The following is a 22,726-nucleotide window of genomic DNA, read 5'->3' as shown; positions in this document are numbered from 1 at the left end:
CAAAATCTATAAAGTAACTAAAGTTTCCAAATAATTTTTGTGGAGTAAAAGTACAATATTTGCCTTTGAGACGCAGATGAGTAGAAGTAAAATTATTGAAAATTGGAAATACTCAAGTAAAGTAAAAAAAAAAAAAAACTCAAAATTGTACTTAAGTACAGTACTTGAGTAAATGTACCTAGTTACTTTACACCACTGGCACAGGCTTTGTCCAAGACCTCTCCCTGCAAAGCATTGGCAAGGCTCGCAGTGTTGCTCAACTAAAGTGAGCCACATTGAGCCATAGAGGTGGGTCCCGCTTGGACAAATAACAGCTTTAACAGTGGAATATATTTGAATATATTGGTCCCTGACTTGATGTGACTCCATGTGAAAACACAGTTGCGAAACACTGCGCCAGACAGAGAGGAGTTTTCATTTATTTATGCAAACACCGTGTTGGTGTGGGTGGCAGAGGAATTTATAAGGGATTAGTCGAGATGGAAGTTTGGAATATTCTTGCTTCTAAGGTCAAGCATGTTCTGGGAACATGAAAGTTAGCCCAACTGCGTCACACCTGACCTTAATGTGGACATTAAGGTCACACTAATCATTGCAGTGGTAGGATAACAAGGTCTTTATGTAAGGGATAATTGTCGCCGCGCCCGTAGTTATTGAGAAATAACCCCCTACAGGATGATTAAACACAGCGGCGAAGCGAACAAATCCCCAGGACTCTGACTGTACCTCGTGCGGTTTACAATTTTGACTAATAAAGTATTCAATCAATCAAAGAATCAACACTTTTAAAGGGTTGTCTTTGTCGCATTCCTATTTCCTAAGCCAATAATTTGATGACCAGCGGACCGGTAGCCAGCGGTTCTGGTAGGAGACATAAAGGAGACTCTTTGTGTCTCCTACCGTAACCGCTGCCGGTCATCCAATTATTGGCTTAGGAATGCGACAAAAACAAAAAAATATCATTGAATTCAAGTCTCTGGGGTTACTAATCGATAGAAAAAAACATTTTGGGGGTGAACTATATCCCTTTAAAGTATAATTGTATACTGACATTGGGGCTAATGCACACTTCAAAACAACGTGGATAATATGTATTCATGTATTCATATAAGAGCATCGCTTCAGAACTGGGAGTTTAAAGAGCGGAATTCAGCGGAACGGCACGTTCCTGGAAGAATGGGCCCTCGCTCCAGGAACCAAACAGTAAGTTGAGTGTCAAAGCGTTTCAAGCACCGTTTAGGGTCTCCAGGGCAAGGCCTCAGGCCGCCAGCACGGCTGATATATTACAGACCCAGCATTGTAGCATTTGTTATTATGATTGATGGTCTTTACTTGCCTGCTTGGCGGCATGGAAAACAAAAGCCCCTCCTGGGCTGTGAAATCTTTAAAAAATCAAAAGCCATGAGTCATGGTCACGATCCGTCTAGTTGTTTTATCTCTACGTCTGAAACGACACATTGTGATGGATTGTGACCGGCGGTCGCCGGCCCCGTGTTTAGGTAACCTTTCTTTCTTTCTTTCTTTCTTTCAACCTCTTTGGGTCGTTCGCTCCCTCCTTCTTTCTATCGCTCAACCCTCCCTCCGTCGCCTGCGTTTCTCTGACCTCTCAGTGTTTTCATAGGATTGTTAACAAAGACCTATTCGTTTTCATAGCGTCCTCCCCCACCCCCCTCTAACCCAATACAGTACCACCCATCCTGAGACATTCATGCACACATGCACACACGCACACACACACACACACACACACACACACACACACACACACATACACACTCACTCACGCGCGCAAGCATGCACACACATACAACAAAAGGTTAGACACACATCCACACACACAAACATACCCCACCATCATTTACAAAATGATAGATGTAAATGATTCCCTCCAATCAATACTGCACTCTGTACACAAGTTCACACACACACACACACACACACACACACACACACACACACACACACACACACACACACACACACACAAGCGCACGCACGCACACGCACACGCACACGCACACGCACAAATATGACATTACCTATATGCAATGCCATTCTCCATCTTATCAGCGTATTGTCCTCATGCTGTGTATACAATCCCTCTTTCTGACACACACACACACACGCACACACACACACACACACACACACACACACACACACACAGACGTCAGCATGCCACCACCCACCCTCATATCAACAGCACTGGTGGTTTCAGTATTCTCTTTCTCTCCAAGGCAAGTCTCCTGTATTATTACCCAGCATGCTCTCTGTTATTCTAAGAACCAGCCAGGAAATGAGCTTTATAAGACTGGGGCACACACACACACACACGCACAACCCAAAACATCCTGAAGAGACCAACTGGGGCCAGGCGAGCACACTGCCCAACATGCACACACACACACACACGCACATGCACACACATGCGCACACGCACAGTCGCACACACACACACACACACACACACACACACACACACACACACACACACACACACACACACACACACACACACACACACACACACACACACACACACACACACACACACACACACACACACACACACACACACACACACACACACACACACACACACACACACACACACCTTTTTACAGAACAATACTGTCGCTTCAACCTCACTGCCCTGACTACCGGCAATGGAATTCGGACTTTCGGAATCTCTGGGAGGGGTCGCCATGGGAACACCTTACAGGGCACCCTGGAACAATGCACCAGTTCCTCCGAAAGAAATGAAAAATCATTAGGCCTTTGATAAGCTCCTTAAACGGGCTCATTTGGCACGACAAAGAGCCGCTCGCAGGAGGAAGCCCAAGGGAAGCGCTCGCTGAGAGGGAATGAGAGACGAGTAGAGCCTTCCATATTCACACCAGTGTAGTAGGCCTGTCACAATTATAACATGAACCCCTAATCACAATTATGTTTGCATAATCGTCATAATCGTTTGAACGTTGAACATTTTTCATATATTTTCAAACATTTAAAAAAGATAGTGAATAGCCGATCTACAAGCTCACAACGTGTTGTGAGCTTGTATACTGCCACGCTATGAGCTTGTAGATCTGCTATTTTTGACGTGAGACTCTGTCCCTGACCACTACTATAGCCAAGAAGAGACAGACACGGACCACCCGTAATCATGCCATGGACCATGGTTGAGAAACAGTGACCTAGTGACCTAAGATGACGTGTCAATGTTGTCAGTTACTGGGAAGAACAGTAGGAGGTCAAGAACTTCCACAGAAAAGGGAGTTAGAATTTCAAGAGGGGAAAGTGTACCGATTTGCCAGGTTGAGTCATCATTATTAGGAAATGTGTCTGCTCGCTCATATAAGTTACAAATCAGTATATCAGTTTACATGAGTTTAATATGGAAGGCTGGATAAAGTAACAGAACAGAATAAGGGTAACCGAAGGATAGGTACTAGTGATGTGCGGGTCGGGTTTTTTCATGACCCGCCCCGCCCCGCCACGGAACCCAACCCGCCTCAACCCGCCCCGCGAACCCATAATTCTGTAAAATCATGAAGGTTAGAAAATAATCAAGTATACACCCCAAGTGTATTCAAACTGTTTTATTGTTATTATTCTTATTCTTATTAGGAGTAAAGACAAAACAAGAGCATGTGATTTTTAATTTTTTTTTGCTTGTGAGAGCGGCTGACCCGCTCACCCGCAGCCCGCATAATTGCCTCTGAGGTTGACCTGCGGGACCCGCGGGTTACGGGTCGGCCCGCTCATCACTAATAGGTACAGTATGTGGTTCTCAACCCGTTTTGAGCTCTGGACCACTAGCATAATATTTTTGTTAAATAATTACTGTTAATTAAGGGCTTGGTAAAATGTGTTAGTAGCGTGCAACAAATTATATTAAGCTCTTAACAGTCGTTATTTAAGAACGTGTGTCCATGGACCATTGGTTGAGAAACAGTGTTAGAAAGGCCTTTGACCTTACAACATTATTTTTTGTTTGGGGGTGGAATTAAACAATGACATAACCCCTCCCCCTTCGTAACATAACCTGTCAGCAGATGTTACTAGATGAGAGGGAAACATGGATAGGTTTCTTAACCACTTAACCAGCGGAGTCCCTCGAGGCTCTATGCTAGTGTCTTTTCAGTTTTCTGTTATTGTGGGGAAAGCTTTGGCTGAAAACAGCCGATCGACACAGGAGCTTGTCGATTTTATGCGAAAGCTTTTCCCACAATACGGATGCTGGGGTTTAAGTGGTTAAGAGAACAGGTGATATTTCACCCATTGAAACAAAGCTTCCAATGACATAGATTTTTTTAAAGAGATTGAACACACAAATTGATGACAAATAGATACAGTACAATACAAATAGATACAGTAGTATACTGTTATGCTAAAGATCAAAGTAACACCTGCCATAAATACAAGGTGCTAGAGTGAAAAGTAACAACGTAATCTAGGGGTGCTGTGAATGAAATGAAAAGTTATTTGGTATAGGGGTTCCCTGAGTGCTGAGTCCAAACAGTTTGAGAACCACTGCTCTATAGCAGTGGTTCTCAAACTGTGGGCAAAAGTGAACAATTTAAGGACTTTTAAGACCTTTTTAATACCTTAAAAAAAAAAGACCATTACTGCATCAAAAGTAATCAACAAACTATACTATAAAAACTGGTCAAACACTGGCCAAATTATCAAATAACATAAAAAAGAGCCGAGGCAAACATTTTGAAAATAGCAGATCTACAAGCTCACAACGCCTCGCAAAGCAAGGCGTTGTGAGCTTGTAGATCGGCTATTTTTCCAATAAGTGCTTGTCAGGGTGGGGGGGTCCCCAGTTCAAATATGATTATTTTGGGGGGTCACGGCCTGAAAAGGTTGAAAACCTCTGCTCTATAGCACCATTTGACAAAGGTGATATAGCACCTTTAAAGGAGGAGTTCACCCAAAAAATTACTTATTTTCTATCAATTGCACACCCCATGAAGCCTTGAATTCATGGATTTATTTTTGTTTTTGTGGCATTCCTAAGCCAATAATTTGATGACCGGGTGTGTATCCGGTAGGAGACACAAATAATCTACTTTGTGTCTCCTACCGGATACATTAGCCGGTAGGAGACGGGAATCAAATTATTGGCTTAGGAATGCCACAAAAACAAAAATAAATCCATGGATTCAAGGCTTCATGGGGTGTGCAATTGATAGAAAATAAGTAATTTTTTGGGTGAACTACTCCTTTAAACATGGCACCCATTTTAGTAGGTGCAAATGGCACCAAAAGCCCCCCTTTGATTACGAGCCAAATAACCACTTTTAGTACCATTTAGCAACATTTTTGTGTGAGTAGGTTCAGTTTGTAATTAGAGATCACCTCACACAGGCCTTTTAAACTACACGGTACTTGGTAGAGTAGATGTTAAACAAATCAAGCACTCGGCTGATATAATTATAACACTTCTATACTTAGAGATATTACAGGATAGCAGATTAAAGCGGTCCTTAATTACCTAATTATATACACTTATGAGGAAATTATCTAATTATACACTTACGAGGAAAGGATACAACTTGTTTCCACAACAGCAAGTTCCCTTGCCCTGGGGCAAGCGCTTTGAAATATATAGCAGTGATACCTGAAGGGGCATTCTTTACTGTAATTTAGGATCCAGTGGTGTTGCAGTATGAGTTGTGGCTCAGCTACAGGTATGAACCACTGTTGCCATGTCTGCTTATTATAAGCAACTTTGGGCTTGTTTGTTGTTCTGTAAAGTCGCTTGTTGCGGGTTGTGGTTTTTTGGGCTTCTTTCTAAAGTGTAGTTGCTTATTTTGGGCTTGCTGTGTAATGTTGTTTAAATCAGTGTTTCTCTAACATTTTCATGTCAACAACCCCAAAATTGAAAATAGCAGGTCTACAAGCTCACAACGCGCCGCATCGCAACGCGTTGTGAGATTGTGGATGAGATTTTTTCAAATAGGCGATATATAGGTTTAATGGGCTTGCTTTCATAGACCTGGTTGCTTATTTCTCTCGCAAAATGTGGCAACGCTGGTATGAACCATGGGCGGACATCCAATACCCATCATTTTAAAGATTATTCTCTCAATTATTATTTATTTTATGGTTACTAACGCATGCACTAAAACTGAAACTCACTTTAGTTTTTTTCAAGTGTACACATACATAAAAACATATAAAACAACAACACACACACACGCACACTCACACACAAAACAAAAACAAAGTAAGACAAGAATTGCCGGGGCAACCTGTATGAGTCATCAGCAGGGAATGGAACGCGCCGCGGACCAATGGGATGGCCCCGCTGAGACGCTCTAATCTGCTAAGGGCCCGGGTCCCAGGGGGCTCAGATGATACAGGCATTGTGTGACATCATGGCTTGGAATGCGGCCCATACAGGAAGACACACAAGCATAATGAACTAAACGGCTCCGAGGATGGGCGAGGGAGAAGGACCTCATAAAACAGGTTATTTGAGGACGTGCGTGTGTGTGTGGGAGTGTGTGTGTTGGGGGTGGGAATCAACTGGGACAGGAGAAAACAGATGCACAGTTGGCTACAATGTGCTGAAATCACTGACCAGGAGCAGAGAGAGAGAGAGAGAGAGAGAGAGAGAGAGAGAGAGAGAGAGAGAGAGAGAGAGAGAGGTGTGTGTAAAGCATGAGTTAGGCCTTGGTTGCACATCGTGTTGTATACCTCAATCTTCAAGCTCACAACCCTGTCACACTGCGACAAGTTGTGAGCTTGTAGATCTGCTGTTTTTGGTTTGCAACACGGCCAACAACGGAGTATAAATCAGGATAAAGGGCGGCGCGCACACGGCACGTGTGTAACCTGGCGTCCATATTTGTACGAGAATCAAAACAGATCTATAAGCTCACAACGCAACATGATGCAACGTGTTGTTGTGAGTTTGTAGCTTAAATACATCTAATGTATACATTTGACAGGAGAAAGTGATTTACTTACTATGGAGAATAGTGGAAGAAGTGCCATGTTTCATTCAGTTTCATTTTGGCTAAAGTGCTGAAATGTTTACCATTGAGCTAATAGAGCCCGCCTGCTTGCTCAGGGGATAAAATGAATCTTGGCCATCAGGTCAAAATTTCGTGTCAGATCCTGTGTCTAGGTGAGACATGACCTTTGACACGATCTAAATGTCTCAATAGAAGAGCAGGGAGACAAAATACAACCACCCCAATTGTATAAATTATATTGTATTGACATACTCTACCATACAGATTGGACACAATTACATTCTATTCATAAATGTTTCATTGTGAGGCTTTAAGATAAATGTATCATGAAACATTCTACAGCCCTAGTACTACAGGCACTGTACATCAACACATGCACATGTACTCGCACACGTCGGAAAAGGTGCAGACATGATCAGTCGTGCACATTCATTCCCAAATACACGCACGCACACACACACACACACACACACACACACACACACACACACACGCTGAGCTAGCATAGATAACAGACTCACAAATACTTTAAATGTTTTGTGCAGTAGGTGAGCATTAATCATTTTCCAGATGCAACAAAGAACAATAGAGCTCTCATTCTTCCATCTGTTTCATCTCACAATCTAACATTGAGAAGCAAATAAAATAATACATAACCTAGTAGTGCATAACACCCAGAAGATCACCTTCTGGTCTGTGCCTATGTAAACACTAGTGGCCCCTAGTGGTCACATTTAAACTAACTCGAGCCTGTGCAGTGAGTGACCAGTAGGAGTTGGCTTGAAGTTGAACTGAAATCTTCTGCTTGAGATCATGTTACTGGGATATTTTTCATTCATTACCACCATCTGAGTAGAACTCCTCAGAGGATGTTTCAGATTTTAAAGGCCTGTTAGACTGATTCCTAATGAAGCTCTCTTTAAGGACAATCCAAAAGTATGTGATGCAAGCGTTCTCTCAGAAAATTGACACAAATGGGTAATTTGGTGATGACATTTTGCCTTTTAAAATGCTTGCAACAAAATGTTGCAAAACAGAGACGTGAGGTCATGTAGGAGACCATAGGATTGGCACACTCAACTCACAACACTTAAGATTAATGCTGGGTGCAGATTGTGTTGATTGATTGATTGAATACTTTAGTAGTCAGAAATGTAAACAGCACGAGGTACAGTCAGACATTTAGGCTAAAAACACAAAAAAAGTCCTGGGGAGTTGTTTCTAGGGCTGTGAATCGTGTGCTATCTCACGATTCTATTCGATTCCGATTCGGGGTCACAATTCCGATTTTTATCGATTTTTTCAAAACGATTCTCGATTCAAAATCGTTTTTTTCCGATTCAAACGATTCTCGATTCAAAACGATTCTTGATTCAAAACATAGGATTTCAGGATCTACTCCAATCTGCTGGCATGAGAACAGAGTACATTTATGTAGCTTTTATAATTGTAAAGGTTTTATCAACTGATAATAATGTAAACACACAAATCCAAGATCCTCCCAATCTTTTGGGAAAATCGATTTAAAAAAAAATGAGAATCGATTCTGAATCGTCCAACAGTAGAATCGCGATTCGTATTCGAATTGATTTTTTCCAACACCCCTACTTGTTTCCATTGTGGTCCTATGTATTCAAGTCATATTCATTCTTAAACATTAGGTCTGCATAATCAAAAGGAACATTCACACTCGCAAAATGCATTGCAGGTTGTAGCAATCGCAGAAACGAATGCATTTTGGACATTCACCTTCTGGCCCTCGTCAATGTTTCCCTCTGAAGAAACGCGTTAATTTCTGTGATTTCTGCACTTTCAAACCAACCCAATTGGCAGAAAGAAAACATTGCTGAGTCTGTTGTAAATACCTGCAAACTGCCCATAAATTGCATGCCAACGTTTCAAGGCAGGTGCGCGCAGCGGGCTTTATGCGCACCAACGCCAGCTGCCCGGCCCAAGCAGGCCGAGTTGCATACCAACAGGCAGAGAATAGTAAATTATCTCATATCTATGATTTACTTCACTGAACAAAATACTTGACTTGGAAACCTAGGAATGAGTCGACAGTTGATATGCTACTTTTAGAGTAAAAAATAAACGTGAACATTCAACGTGTCTTGTGATTTACAGTAATGTACAGTTTTTTTCTGTTGACCAAGCTGTTCAAGCTGTTCAACCTGGCGGCATTCCTATATCTACAATCTTGCGATAGACCATTTTCTCTATTTGTCATGAAACAAAGTATAGATTAAGTGGTTAAAAGAAGCTTCGGAAATTATTCATGAGTGCGGCCAGGTCACACACATACAGAAAAGCACGCTGGCATGCTAAGGTCCGTTCTACTTGCATTTCAGGTTGTTGTAGACCACACTTTAGAGGTGATGGACATTTTATCCAACGTCAGCTGTGCATTTCTACACAAACAACAGCTTTTCTCTAAACTCTGGCATGCTGTCACTCAGCATTACATACTGTAAAGGCAAGGGGTTCCCAAACCTTACTATGCCAGTTCATTCCCTGAAGAAGACCTCTGTGTCAGGTCGAAACGTTGGTTTCTCATTGTGGCTGCGAGCTGTGCGACCTCTGTCTTCATTTTGTATGCCTTTGCAGCGGGGTCAGCACCTCAGCGCTACTCGTATGTGCCCTTCCAGCCTGTTTTGTTTGCCAGTGACCCCCAAATAGCCATAGCTTCTGGCTGCAGCCCGTCTATTGCGAAATGGGCGATCTACAAGCTCATATTTGTGCTATTTTCTTAATTGTTTGAACTATTTGGGACCACAATGACATGGCCAAAATCGGGACGCAATGTTAAAAGAATTGAATTTAAATAATCATGACTTTCCTCTCCTTTCCTTTTGGCCCCACTGGGGGCCACAACCCACTTTAAAAAAAACACTGAGCTAAGGGAGTAACATAGGCTGCCATGACATCATGAACATCATAGCACTGGGACAGGTTAAATAGCCCCAAATAGCAGTGTAATGGATAACATAAAGACAGGATCAAAAAGGTCTGTCAGGTTATTCGGTGACGTCAAGTTGAACAATCATCTCTCTTGGCAAGGGAGATGCTTTGGCAGAAAAAATGATTTAGATGAATGCAGTTTGGGGAGAGTCTGAGTGACATGACAAATATGACAAGAGCAAAACTCTTGGCCAGAAACCTTTACTTGTGCTCTGTTGAAATCTTCTAAGATATTGCCTCCAATGCACCCTCGAGAGCAGAAAGATAATCTGTTCTCAATTTACTGCATCTGCATCTGCACAGCTAAATCCTTGAGTGCTATTTTAAGTTTGAATAGAAATACTGCATGGCGGTATGTAGGCCTACGCCAACCAGTCGTCTACTTCTAATAAACCACTTGTCTACATCAAATCAGTTAATCCTGGACGTTTGCGCCAAATGTCGTGAAATTCCCTCGTGGCGTTCTCCCTGAGATATCACCTCGGACGAATGGATGGACGGACAGACGGACGGACAACCCAAAACCAACACGGCTGGCCGGCATAAAACAGTTCACTTTTGGCTTCAGTGATGGAAGTGCTCACATGTTTTACTTAAGTAAAAGTAACAATACTGCAATGTAGATTTACTCACAAACGTATCGGCATCAAAATATACTTAAAGTACTAAATGTATGGGCATCCGCTGGCCTAGCGGTCCAGGCTTAACCACATAAGCTAATAATCCAGCATGACAGCGTGTCGCGGGTTCGACTCCCGACTCCCGTGCCCGATGACCTTTGTTGTATGTTTCCCCCCCATCTCTCTCCCCATTTCCTGTCAGCCTACTGTCCTGTCCAAATAAAGGCATAAAAGCCCCAAAAGATATCTTTTGGGGCAAAAAAAAGTACTAAAAGTAAAAGTACGATTTCACAAGTTCCAAATGTATAACAAATCTTTTGAAAATAGCAGATCTACAAGCTTGTAGATCTGCTATTTTCAAAAGGCCGAAATGTATATCGGGCTGGAGTGGTTAGTGTGTTTTGTGATAATAATCAAAATCTACAAAGTAACTAAAGTTTTCAAATACTTGTAGTGGAGTAAAAGTACAATATTTGCCTCTGAGATGTAGTGGAGTAGAAGTAAAAGTACTGAAAACTCAAAATTCTCCAGTAAAGTAAAACAAATATGTCTGTCCGTCCCTTCACCACAAGATTATCTCAGAAACTCACTGATGTTGGTGACCCCATGGCTGTTCTTCTAGCACCAAACATTGCCCAATTTCCGGTTGGGTGTAAGGAGCAGTACAGACTCCTGGGGCTGCTAGCAGGGCTTTTTATAGACTCTTAGTCCTGTTATCATTTTCAGTTCCCAGTTGTTAGTATTTTCAACATCAGCGTTCTCATCGCGCAGAAAAAAATCAAACACGGTGTTGATTTCGTCGACTAAAACTATGACGAAAAATTTTCGTTGACTACCTTTTTTCACTGACGGAAACAAAATAAAAACGAAGCAATGATGACTAAAACTAAGACTAAATATATTAACAATTTCGTCAACAAATAAAAACTAGACTAAAATGTTAGGGGGGGACTAGTGGAGAAGAGATCCAGTAGAACTAAAAGCCGAAGTCTGACGTCATTTACACATCCTTTGTTTGTCTACCTGGTTCGCAGTTTTCCACCCCCGTTCTGAATCCCATAGACGTATTTAATATCGCGTCAAATAAGAACTGTGTTCCAAAAATAAACAAATGACCCCGGCGGGTTGACTCTTATGGATATGAAGCATCAACTGACGGTGAGAAAACGCTAATGTTACTTCCGCCGAATTAGTTACATTTTCGCCAGAAACAGACTGTATCAAATATAAGTGACTGACTATGATAAACGATACAGAACCTCCTCCCTGACAATAACGCCGACACGCGGTGTTTATTTTTGGACCACAATGCTTATATGAGACGATTCTAAGATGACCCAATGTTATTCTCCATAGAGAAATTACTTCCGCAAACCTGGGGATGAACGAGTGACGTCAGGACTTCGGTGCTCTATGGTCACAACGCGTCGCGCTGTGACAATTGGTTGCATGCTATTTTCAGCATGCAACCAGGTGTAAAATCTGCCATTACGACGCCATCAAGGCACCACCAACATACATTTTAGTCGACCTAACTAAATCAACTGTAGATTTAGTCGCCTATAATCTTATATATATTTAGTCGTCTAAAACTAGACTAAAACATTTCAGATGACTAAAATGTGACTAAAACTAAATGGAATTTTATTCAAAAGACTATGACTAAAACTAAATAAAAATTTGTTGTCAAAATCAACACTGGTGCAAAAGGTACTAAAACTTTAAAATGTTAAAAAGCGAGGAATCCATGTTGGTGGATCATGGGTTTCTGACACGTGCAGTAACACGTGCCAAAGGACAACAGGTCCTGCTGGTTACCACAGTGGAAATGTGTCACTTAAAATATGTTGAAAAAGGGAATGTTTTGGGTTTTCAGAACACCCTATGTACAGTATATAGCATGTGGAACCAGCCATGTTGGCGTGGGCCTAATGCATTGACGGGGCTGCTGACAGGAACCATAATGTCTGCCAAAAATTCCACTGCGTTTCTGATTATCACGATGGGAGTCTAAAGGAGGTTCTTGTTTTGAACAAAATGGAACTGTAATACAGAACAGGGAGCCGGGGACAATGCATTCACTGATTCTCTAACAGGAGCACACGTTGTTCCCATAAATCCACGGGACGTGTTGCACACACGCTATATTCGGTCAAAGAATGTCAGCCATGTTGGTGTGATGCTTTGACTTTGACGAGCGTGATAATTCCTTGACAAAACGTGTGCTGTTGAATAGAAATGTGTTTTAAAGTGCTTGGGTGGCACAGGGGTGAAGTACCCAAAGTACACCACTGCAGAGTCTAGGCGTTCAAATCCACCATGCTGCATCTGGCTTGGCCGAGCATCAGTGTTACCAGGTCTGCTTATTATAAGCGACGTAGGGCTTGTTCTTTCTGTAAAGTTGCTTGTAAATATTGGTAGTTGCGGGTTGCGTTTTTTTTGGGGGGCTCGTCTCTCAGTTGCAGCCCCCCTCCCTTTGGAACTCACTCCCACCTCACATCAAAGCCGCCTCCACCCTTGCCGTGTTCAAAGCCTCCCTCAAAACCCACCTTTTCAGACTCGCTTTCCCCGCCTAACTCAAATCAAATCTCCCTTCCTGTCTTTTAGTCTTAGCTTAGTGTTTTTCTCTTTGCAAAATGTTTTGCCTTTTAAATGTTTCTCTAAAAGTTGTTTATTTTTATTTGCTTTATAGCTGACCATGTTTGGGGGAGCGAAGCGGGTGATCTTTGTTGGCGCGAATCCTACGGATGGGGTGGCGCCTGTCAGCAGGGGGTGTTGAACGGGAGTAGAGGCTCACTGGCATGTGAGCCAATTGGGTAGTTCTTTGGCATAATGACTACATTTGGAGGAAAATATAATTGGCTACTTTAAATGATTAAAATAGAAAAATAAATGTAAAGACAAGAAGAGAATTCAGACACAATGGCAGGCAGCATTGACGTTTTAACTCAATCAAGGTCAAGTTAAGGGTCAAATAGAATTGGTTTGCATGATACAAATGACAAACCGTTATTAGGTTGTATAAAAAGACAGGGCTTAGGGTTCAAATAAACAACAACAAACAAAACAAAATTACTTGAATTAGGCTGTAGAAAATGTCGAAGTAGTGTATAGTCTCCCAGGCTAATAGAAGCTGGGAGAGATTTCCCAGCATGCCCCGGCCGGGCGGCACTCGGTTCTGTGTCTTATTATCACTTAATCGTGTTATTTACTATTGGGGATGCGTTGTGGGGATTTATGTGTGAAAATAACTGTCATTGGTTTATGTTCATTAATCCATTAATCCATTCATGTTGTGTGTGCGTGTTTGGGCGTTCCACCATGATGGATGGGGATGTTTACAGAGATGCATCCCTCTCATTTGGTCACTTGATGTTCCAGTAGGATTGGTGTGTGGTTGTTGGTTGTTGGAGTTGTTGGAGTGCGACCTGATATGGCGACGCGGACAGAATATCGCACCACTGGGAATGGGGAGTGTATCGGGATGGTGTTTCGCCCTGGTGGGCGTGGTTATAAATTATGCCTAAACCTAACCCTAACCTTAACCTCACAAAAACTATGCCTAAACCTAATCCCAACCTCACAAACACTATGCCTAACCCTAACCTCACAAACACTATGCCTAACCCTAACCTCACAAAAACTATGCCTAAACCTAACCTCACAAACACTATGCCTAACCCTAAACGTACAAAAACTATGCCTAAACCTAATCCTAACCTCACAATCACTATGGCTAAACCTAACCCTAACCTCACAGAGACTATGCCTAAACCTAACCTCAAAACCACGCCCACCTGGGCGAAACACCTGGAAAAGAGAGAGTCCGGTATTGGGATAGCGTACTGAGGTGGCCATGTTGGAACAAGGCACTGAGTGACTGACATGCATTTTGATTCACGGCAGAAGTACCTTACAGCAGAGCAGGGAGAATGCTAAGTAAACATAAAATGAATCCATTTTCAATCCCTCCATCTGTATGAAAGATGATATGCACTGCTCTCGAGTTGACCTCGCCTGTTGGCTAACGCCCGATCAAATTCCTCGTTAGAGAGGTCACGGCCCAATCGTCCATGTCATCACTCAATGTCAACCGGTCCCAGCGCTCAGGGGTCCAATGTCCCCGAGCCTCAGTGGTGGAAAAAGTACTCAAATGTTTTACTTAAGTAAAAGTATCAATACTGCAATGTAGAAATACTCGGTTACAAGTAAAAGTCCGGAATTCAAAATGTACTTGAGTAAAAGTACAAAAGTAATGGCATCACAATGTACCAGTACAAAGTACCAAAAGTAAAAGTACTAAAATGATGCGACGCGTTGTGAGCTTGTAGATCGGCTATTTTCAAATAGCCTATGTATAAAATAGGGCTAAAGTGGTTAATGGATGTTTTATAATATAATAATTTATATCTGCAAAGTAACTAGTAACTAAAGTTTAATAATTGTAGTGGAGTAAATGTACAATATTTGCCTCTGGGATGTAGTGGAGTAGAAGTAAAAGTATTGGATAAACCCTGGATTCCGACTCTACGTCTCAGGCCAATTATTTCATAGCAGAAAAATCTCCCCTATATGCCCCCAGCCATATTGTTATTCCATAGAATGCGCCCCGTGTTCCAGCATGCGCTGGTGGATTCCAGAACATGTGTTGATTGCATTTATTCTCCCTCCAGTCTTACCAACTACTATCAATTCCACCTCGCCATCTGTATCCATGTTCATCTACTGTATATACACTGTACAGTACGTGCACCTTCCTTTACCTCCCTTTGAGACCTATATGTTTCCCAAACATAGGGTTGTGACCCATTTTGGCTCGCAGATTTGTTTTTATGGGTCATAGGTAAATATCCGGTGTTGTTTTTTTCTTACCTTTTCTTCAATTATCTGCAATTTTTGGGGGTTATAGAAAGTAGCATTATACCAGGATAATCTACAAGCTGGTTCACTTGTTTCAAGTGAACCAGCTTGTAGAGATTTCATAATTTTATTTTCTTAAAGCCTCACATGACAAAACTTGTTTTTAATGAATAAAATCAGATTGTCCAATCTGTATGGTAGAGTATGTTAATACAATATAACTTATTCAATTGGGGCGGTTGTATTTTGTCTCCCTGCTTTTCTATTGTAGATCGTGTCAAAGGTCATGTCTCACCTAGACACAGGATCTGACACAAAATTTTTACCTGATTAAATTTATCCCCCGAGCAAGCAGGCAGGCTCCGTTACCTCAATTGTAAAGCACTTGCGCAGGAAACCGGGTTCAAATCCGGGTTAGAGGAGGACAGTTACAAAAAATATTTTTGTAAGTTTGGATCCCGGGGAGATTTCTCTTTTCTCTCTCAAGCTGAAAACGTTTGGGGAAACCCCTGATTATATGCCATTCCGAAGCCAATTTTGTTTAGGCTAACTCAACGTCCTGCGTTACTACTGTATGTGCAATGTTTTACCACAAATGCACAAACTCACTTGAGATTTGAAAACAAGGCAGACGCGCCCACCACGAAGGCCTTGAGGGCTCGTAATGTGCGCCCGAGCGAGCCGCCAAGTGGGCGACTGCCCCGCACCGCTCATCCAAGTTGTTAAAGTTTTCAAATTAACCAAAACAAGCGATCCCGCCGTGCATTCGGCCAATCACAGCAATTAGGGAGGGGTTTTTGAGGACGACTGGCTCGGAAATGGCAAATACATGCCTTTGAGCTGATTCAACGCTGCATGGCCACAGCACCATTGGGTTGATGTGTGTATTGGTTTGTTTGTGTGTTCGTTGAGAGGAAACATCGTCTCAGTGAGTCACTTCCCCCCCCCCCCCCTCATCTCTCTAGGCCAGTGGTTTTCAACCCTTTTCATATCAAGGTCCATTATTTATTCGGCATTTGAGCTTTGTTGTCGTCGGATGAGATTTCGTCCACAATTCCATGCCGTATTGATGTGGTACCATTGGGAGAGATAACAGGTCAACGTTGATCAAAATAACACTTCTTCTACCTTCTCTAATCGCGTAGACTTCTTGTAAATTAAGTTATGATTATGTTTAACAATAACCTAACTCTTGTGTGTAAAATAAAACCAAATGGACCCTTATGGGTTTTACACTCTCAAGAGTTAAAGATCTGCCCAATAAGGGTCCATTTGTTTACCAACTTTCCATCATTTAGCTGGGGAGCACCTGGAACCCCCTCAAGGACCACTGGTGGTCCCTGGACCACTGGTTGAGAACCACTGCTCTAGGGGTGCAATACAAACTAATTGATTTAATCGAATATATAAAAAAAAAAATATATATATATATATATATATATATATGAATACATATAAATATAATAAAAGTTGTGCTGCTCACATTGTGAGCTTGTAGATTTGTTTGATAAATTAGTGTGTTGATTCTTTAAAAAAAAACATATTGTAGCATTTTTGTGTCAATTCATTGATATACAGTAAGAAGAAAAAAAATGAACTTCTCAATTATTAAATTAATCAAAAAAGGAATCGATACTAGAACGTTAGCGCCCCGAGATTATCAATAGTTTCAGCCCCACATCTCTCCATAATGGAGTTTGCACCAAATAGGGACACAAAGACGCCAGACTGTGCTCAGATGTTTTGTACTGAAGTGAGTCGTGCCATTGTGTGTGTGACAGAAGACAGAGCCAGGGAGCTGAGACCAGGGCTGTGGGAACTTCCTCATCACCTCAGGTAAGCCTGACAGGGAAACGCGTAACACAGCCGAGGTGTAGGATTCCACTCCATGACACACACGTCACGCACGCGCACACACACAAACACTGCGTCCATGCACACACACACACACACGCACGCATGCCTGTATTACAATACTTGTAAGAACATCCGACGTTTTATATGAATGCCATTTTTTACAGTTTGAACCCTAAACCTAAAGCTGAAAATAGCTGATATACAAAATCAGTTTATTTTCAGTGCATGACACTGACTGACTGAGTCTAAATTATCCATAACCAACCCGAATCTCTAAAAATCTATCATTGTGTCTGAAAAAACTATTCATTCTACTATAATTGTGGGGACATTTGGCACTCACAACAATAGTAAATACAAGTACACATGAATATTAATATTATCGCTCTCATATTGTTGTTTTCATGTTGTAAAGCATATTTACAGGGTCCCCACACATTTTTAGCAATGAATTTCCAAAACTTTTCCAAAACTTTTCCAGAATATTTAGCCCAATTTCCAGGCCTATATAACAATCGTTCAGCGCAATAATGTGTCTTTTACTCCTATGTACAATGCCCAAAGATAGGCAGTGTAGCAAAAATAAAGCATAGAATAGTACAATTTCCTTCAACATTTCGTGCAAAATTAGGGCATAGCTCACTGGAAGACTCATTATGGCATCCGTAATAGCGGCTGTGGTGGAAGTGGAAAGTAACTAGTACATGTACTCAAGTACTGTAGGCCTACTTCAATACTTTTACTTCTCCACTACATCTCAGAGGCAAATATTCCTACTTTTACTCCACTACACAATTATTTGAAAATTTTAGTTAGTTACTTTGCAGATTTACAATATTAAATTATAAAACATACATTAACCACTTTAGCCCAATTTTATACATTTGAAAATAGCCGATCTACAAGCTCACAATGCATCACCATGTGTTGTGTAGATCTGCTACCTATTTTCAAACATTTTAGTAGCCTACTTTTACTTTAAGTATATTTTGATGCCAATACTTTTGTACTTTTACTGAACATTGGCCTTTTACTTGTTGTAACAGAGTAGCCTATTTCTTCCCATGTTTGCTACTTTTACTTAAGTAAAATATGATATCTGCCAACTTCTTCCACCACTGAATAGCGGAGCTTTTTTCACTCACTGTAGCCTACTGTTTGATGGTGGTCGTTTGAACTTTATAGGCTATAAATAAAATATGAAGTAATGGTCTCACTATAGGCCTAGCCTACTGTGTTTAGAACAATCCTCAAATATGAAGAACAAAGTGATGTGCAGTATAGATGATGTGTTGTCCGTCCACCATAGGTATTTGAAAATCCAAGTTCCTCCACTCTTTATAAAACGTCTGACGATAAAAAATAATAGCCTATACTATAGATGTATATCGAACAGGCACAAAGCAAAAAAAAAAATTCACTCTATGACAAAGCAGTGTGCAGATCTCAACCAGGTCCACAATGGAAACACGTTCCTTTAGGGTTTTTTGTGTTATCCTTTTAACAACCATTGTAAAATCCTACCTCTGTACCGTTTACAAATCTGTTAATAAAGTATTTAATCAATAAATAAAACGGGGGCGGGACACAGCCGCGAAACCTCGCTCAAATAGAGACCCTGCGAGCGAAAATAGGAGGGGTGGACGACGTCGTTGCACGGTTCGTTGTCGCTCCCGTAGGTCAGGACGGTCTCATTCAAAAACATGTATTTTAATGAGATTTCATTGCCCACTCGCGTCGCATCGCTGGCAGTGCGGATGGGTGTTACACAGCCCGTTCGGCGAAAAACTACTTATGTTACATATTTCGTTAATGTTATACATGTTTATGAAAATGTTTTGTATTAAAAAAAATCAATAGCCAAAAACAATGCATAGCCAAATATTTTTCCAGGACCCTTGATAAATTCCAGGACCTTTGATCAATTCCAAAACTTTTCCAGTACTGGATTTTTTTTTTTTTTATTTCAAAATATTTCCAGGAATTTCATGACCGTGGGGACCCTGTATTTACATACATCCAATCATATACTTGTTCCAAAACGCTTGGCTGCTTTCTCACGCCTCTTGTGCAAGTGCCGAATTTGCATGGACACACACACACACACACACACACACACACACACACACACACAGGATTCTTGGTCTCATGACCCTCAGGAATGCGTGCACGCACACACACACTGGGGACCCGATTGAACACATTGGGGTGTAGAATGACACCTGGAATTGGCCTATTACCACACAGTAATGTTTTCACTGCCTTACAATGTGTTCTACAGGTAATGACAGCCCTGGGAACTGGATGACAATGACAGACACTGATTGAGAGAGAGCGAGAGAGAGAGCGTACGGTCAGAATACATAACAGATAATTTGCATACACAGGCTAAGCTAATTAGATGAACATGTCTATTTCCTTACACCTAAATACTAATCCTAATATTACTACCTAAACCTAACCTGAATCTTTTACTAATTGTAAAGAATGACCCTTTTAACTTGTCATTGTTTTACATTCTAAAACGTAAAAGTATGATAAAACACACACACACACACACACAGGAAAAAACAATGACAGAACAGTGAGCGTTACAAAGAATAAACGCACGTACACAGATAAGTGGTGAGAAAAGTATGAGAGAATATGACCTGGTGTGTGTGTGTGTGTGTGTGTGTGTGTGTGTGTGTGTGTGTGTGTGTGTGTGTGTGTGTGTGTGTGTGTGTGTGTGTGTGTGTGTGTGTGTGTAGGTGTGAGAATGCAGGAGCCACGAGCAGGTAGGTAATGCGAGCACCATGTGAATTCTACAGGGACAGGATCTGAGCTCATAAATACCCTGAGTCATTACATACTGGCTACAGACTGCTCACATTCCCTCACACACACACACACACACACACACACACACACACACACACACACACACGGTACAAATAAACACACACCAACTTGAGACATACAATATAAAACCACATGCACTCTGAAATGAAACACACACACACACACACACACACACACAGTCAACCACACACAACTTGATACGTACAGTTATGGAATGCTACCCAACACAAACACTCTTACACACACAAAAATAGCAAACATACAAACACAATACCTTGATACACACAAATGGAATTGCCGCTACACACATTAACACCCTCAACAACATACACACACCCACACAGGCAAGCAGACAGACACACACACACACACACACACAAATTGCCCGGAATTCCTTCTCACAGAGATTATGTGGCCTGAAACATGCTTTGACTAGATAGAGGAGATAGACGGTGAGTCAAGTGTGACTGCCGGACAACTGTAGCAAACAGCCGTCCTCCACCAAACACACACACACACAGGTCATAATGGCTTATATGTATTGCCTACTATAGCATTAAACCCATTTCATAGGGGGAAAACATCTGCATCTCCAGTTCTGCACTAGGATATCACTGTAAGACCCACAGAACGCACAGTGACACGATGACTGCATCACGAGCAAACTGATCCCAAACACCGGCTCTAAATCATAGCCTAACAGCCCGCCCAAGCCATCTCGCCCCTTTCTGACTATTCTCCTTAACCCATTAATACCTGAGGCCGATTCTACAAATGTCTTCTAAATCCGGAAAAACTCATGTTGCCTGTTTTCATGTTTCATGTTATTTGGCCGCCGACCCCCATCTCTAATAATTGTTCCAGGGAGCCCAGAAGATTTGAGTTAAACATTTTTGTTTAAAAAAAATATATATTATTCAAAGATTTGCACACATTTTCAGGATTTCTCAAAAATAGCAGATCTACAAGCTCATAAGCACGAAGTGACACGCTATGAGCTTGTATATCTGCTATTTTTGAATAGCCAACCGATGTGCTATTATATAGCTAAAATCTAAAATGACACAGACGCTGTCCCGGGTTTAATGGGTTAAAAATCCTCCATCTGAAACCGCAGGCTTACAATCTTCAAAGCCCCCCCCCCCACCCCCACCTCCCCAACAAACTCAAACTTTGATTTTCAAATCTAGAGTGACAATTGATCCCAGTTTTCGCAGCAGGAGTCAAATGGAACCAGATGCACTCGCGCTGTTGCGTCCAAATGTGATGACACCGCAGAGCGTAGGTGTAACCTCTGGAAAAAACAGTGCGTCAAACCAACGACTTGTCAATACTTCCTTGACCCCCCAGGGAGCCATCGATGTTTCTTGGATGAGAACAAGGGTTTCGGGGGGCCCTAAAAATGTCTGGTGTGGGTCCTACAATGTCAATGTGTTACAAGTATTGGATTTACACTGGAGGAAGTGCTTGTATCGAGTGTCTTAAAAGTTCACAAAGCACGCATATACGAAAAAATGCTATAGGTGCTGAATAGAATAGCACATTTAAAATAGGTATATAGAGTTCACACACTGAATCATGCTCCCAAGTGACGTTTTGAGCGTCTCCGTATTGTGGGGAACGCTTTTGCAGAAAATGGCAGATCGACAAGCTCACAACATGTTGCGCTGCGACGTGTTTTGAGCTTGTCGGTCAGCCATTTTCCGGCAAAAACGTTCCCATTACAATAACAAAACACACTAATAGACAGAGTTCTGAGGGACTCTGGTCTACCATATTAGGTTTAAGTAGTTAAAATTCTACAATGAAAAAACAGGTCTGAGGCTGCGTAGACTTTGGCTACACCTGTTTGTTCCATCGTTGTTGACAGGTGCCGCCCCAGCCCGTAGAGTACGTGCAATGACCAATATCACCCTCCCCGACGTGCTTTCCTCCCCCGGACACGGGCCAATTGTGTTGACAGGGTACACCTGCTTGATAAATCTCACTTGGACGTGGGCATGAGCCGATTCCTGGGCTCAAATATCAGCTGGTTTGTACACTCCATTGTTAAATGTGGGCCCATGTGTCCAGGCCCGCGCCGGACATCCGATGGCTTTGCAGCACGTCACCACGCCGTGGTGGACAGAATAGGTTATGTCTTAATATCACGCGAACCAAGGTTTTGAGGACGGCCATTTGACCAGATGTATGAGAGAGAGAGAAAGCAATATGTTTCTGTTACCACCGCACTCTGACTCTTCTGGTGCGTTGTCCTCATAAAACATGTCAACAAACAATGGCAAGCTACGGGGTCGCACTCGGAAAGAAAAAGTCAACTTTTTCATTTTATTTCTCCATGTGCCTTAAGTTACATGACAAACGTTTCGGCTACACCGTGGATAGCCGGAATGTTTGTAATGAAACTTAAGGCATATGGAGAAATAAAAGAATAACTTACCCTTCGCTTGCCATTGTTTGAGAGAAAGAAAACAAGACAAGAGACTACAAGGACACACATTCATCTCTTTTGAAGTCGGTGAAATAATTTATTTGGGACAATGACGATTCTTTTTTTACAGTTATATAAGTTAATCTAGCTGTTGCAATTCT

The sequence above is a fragment of the Gymnoscopelus braueri genome, assembly GCF_963280865.1.
Source record: "Gymnoscopelus braueri genome assembly, chromosome: 15".
NCBI classification, from domain to species: Eukaryota; Metazoa; Chordata; class Actinopteri; order Myctophiformes; family Myctophidae; genus Gymnoscopelus; species Gymnoscopelus braueri.
Note: the sequence above shows the minus strand (reverse complement) of the source record.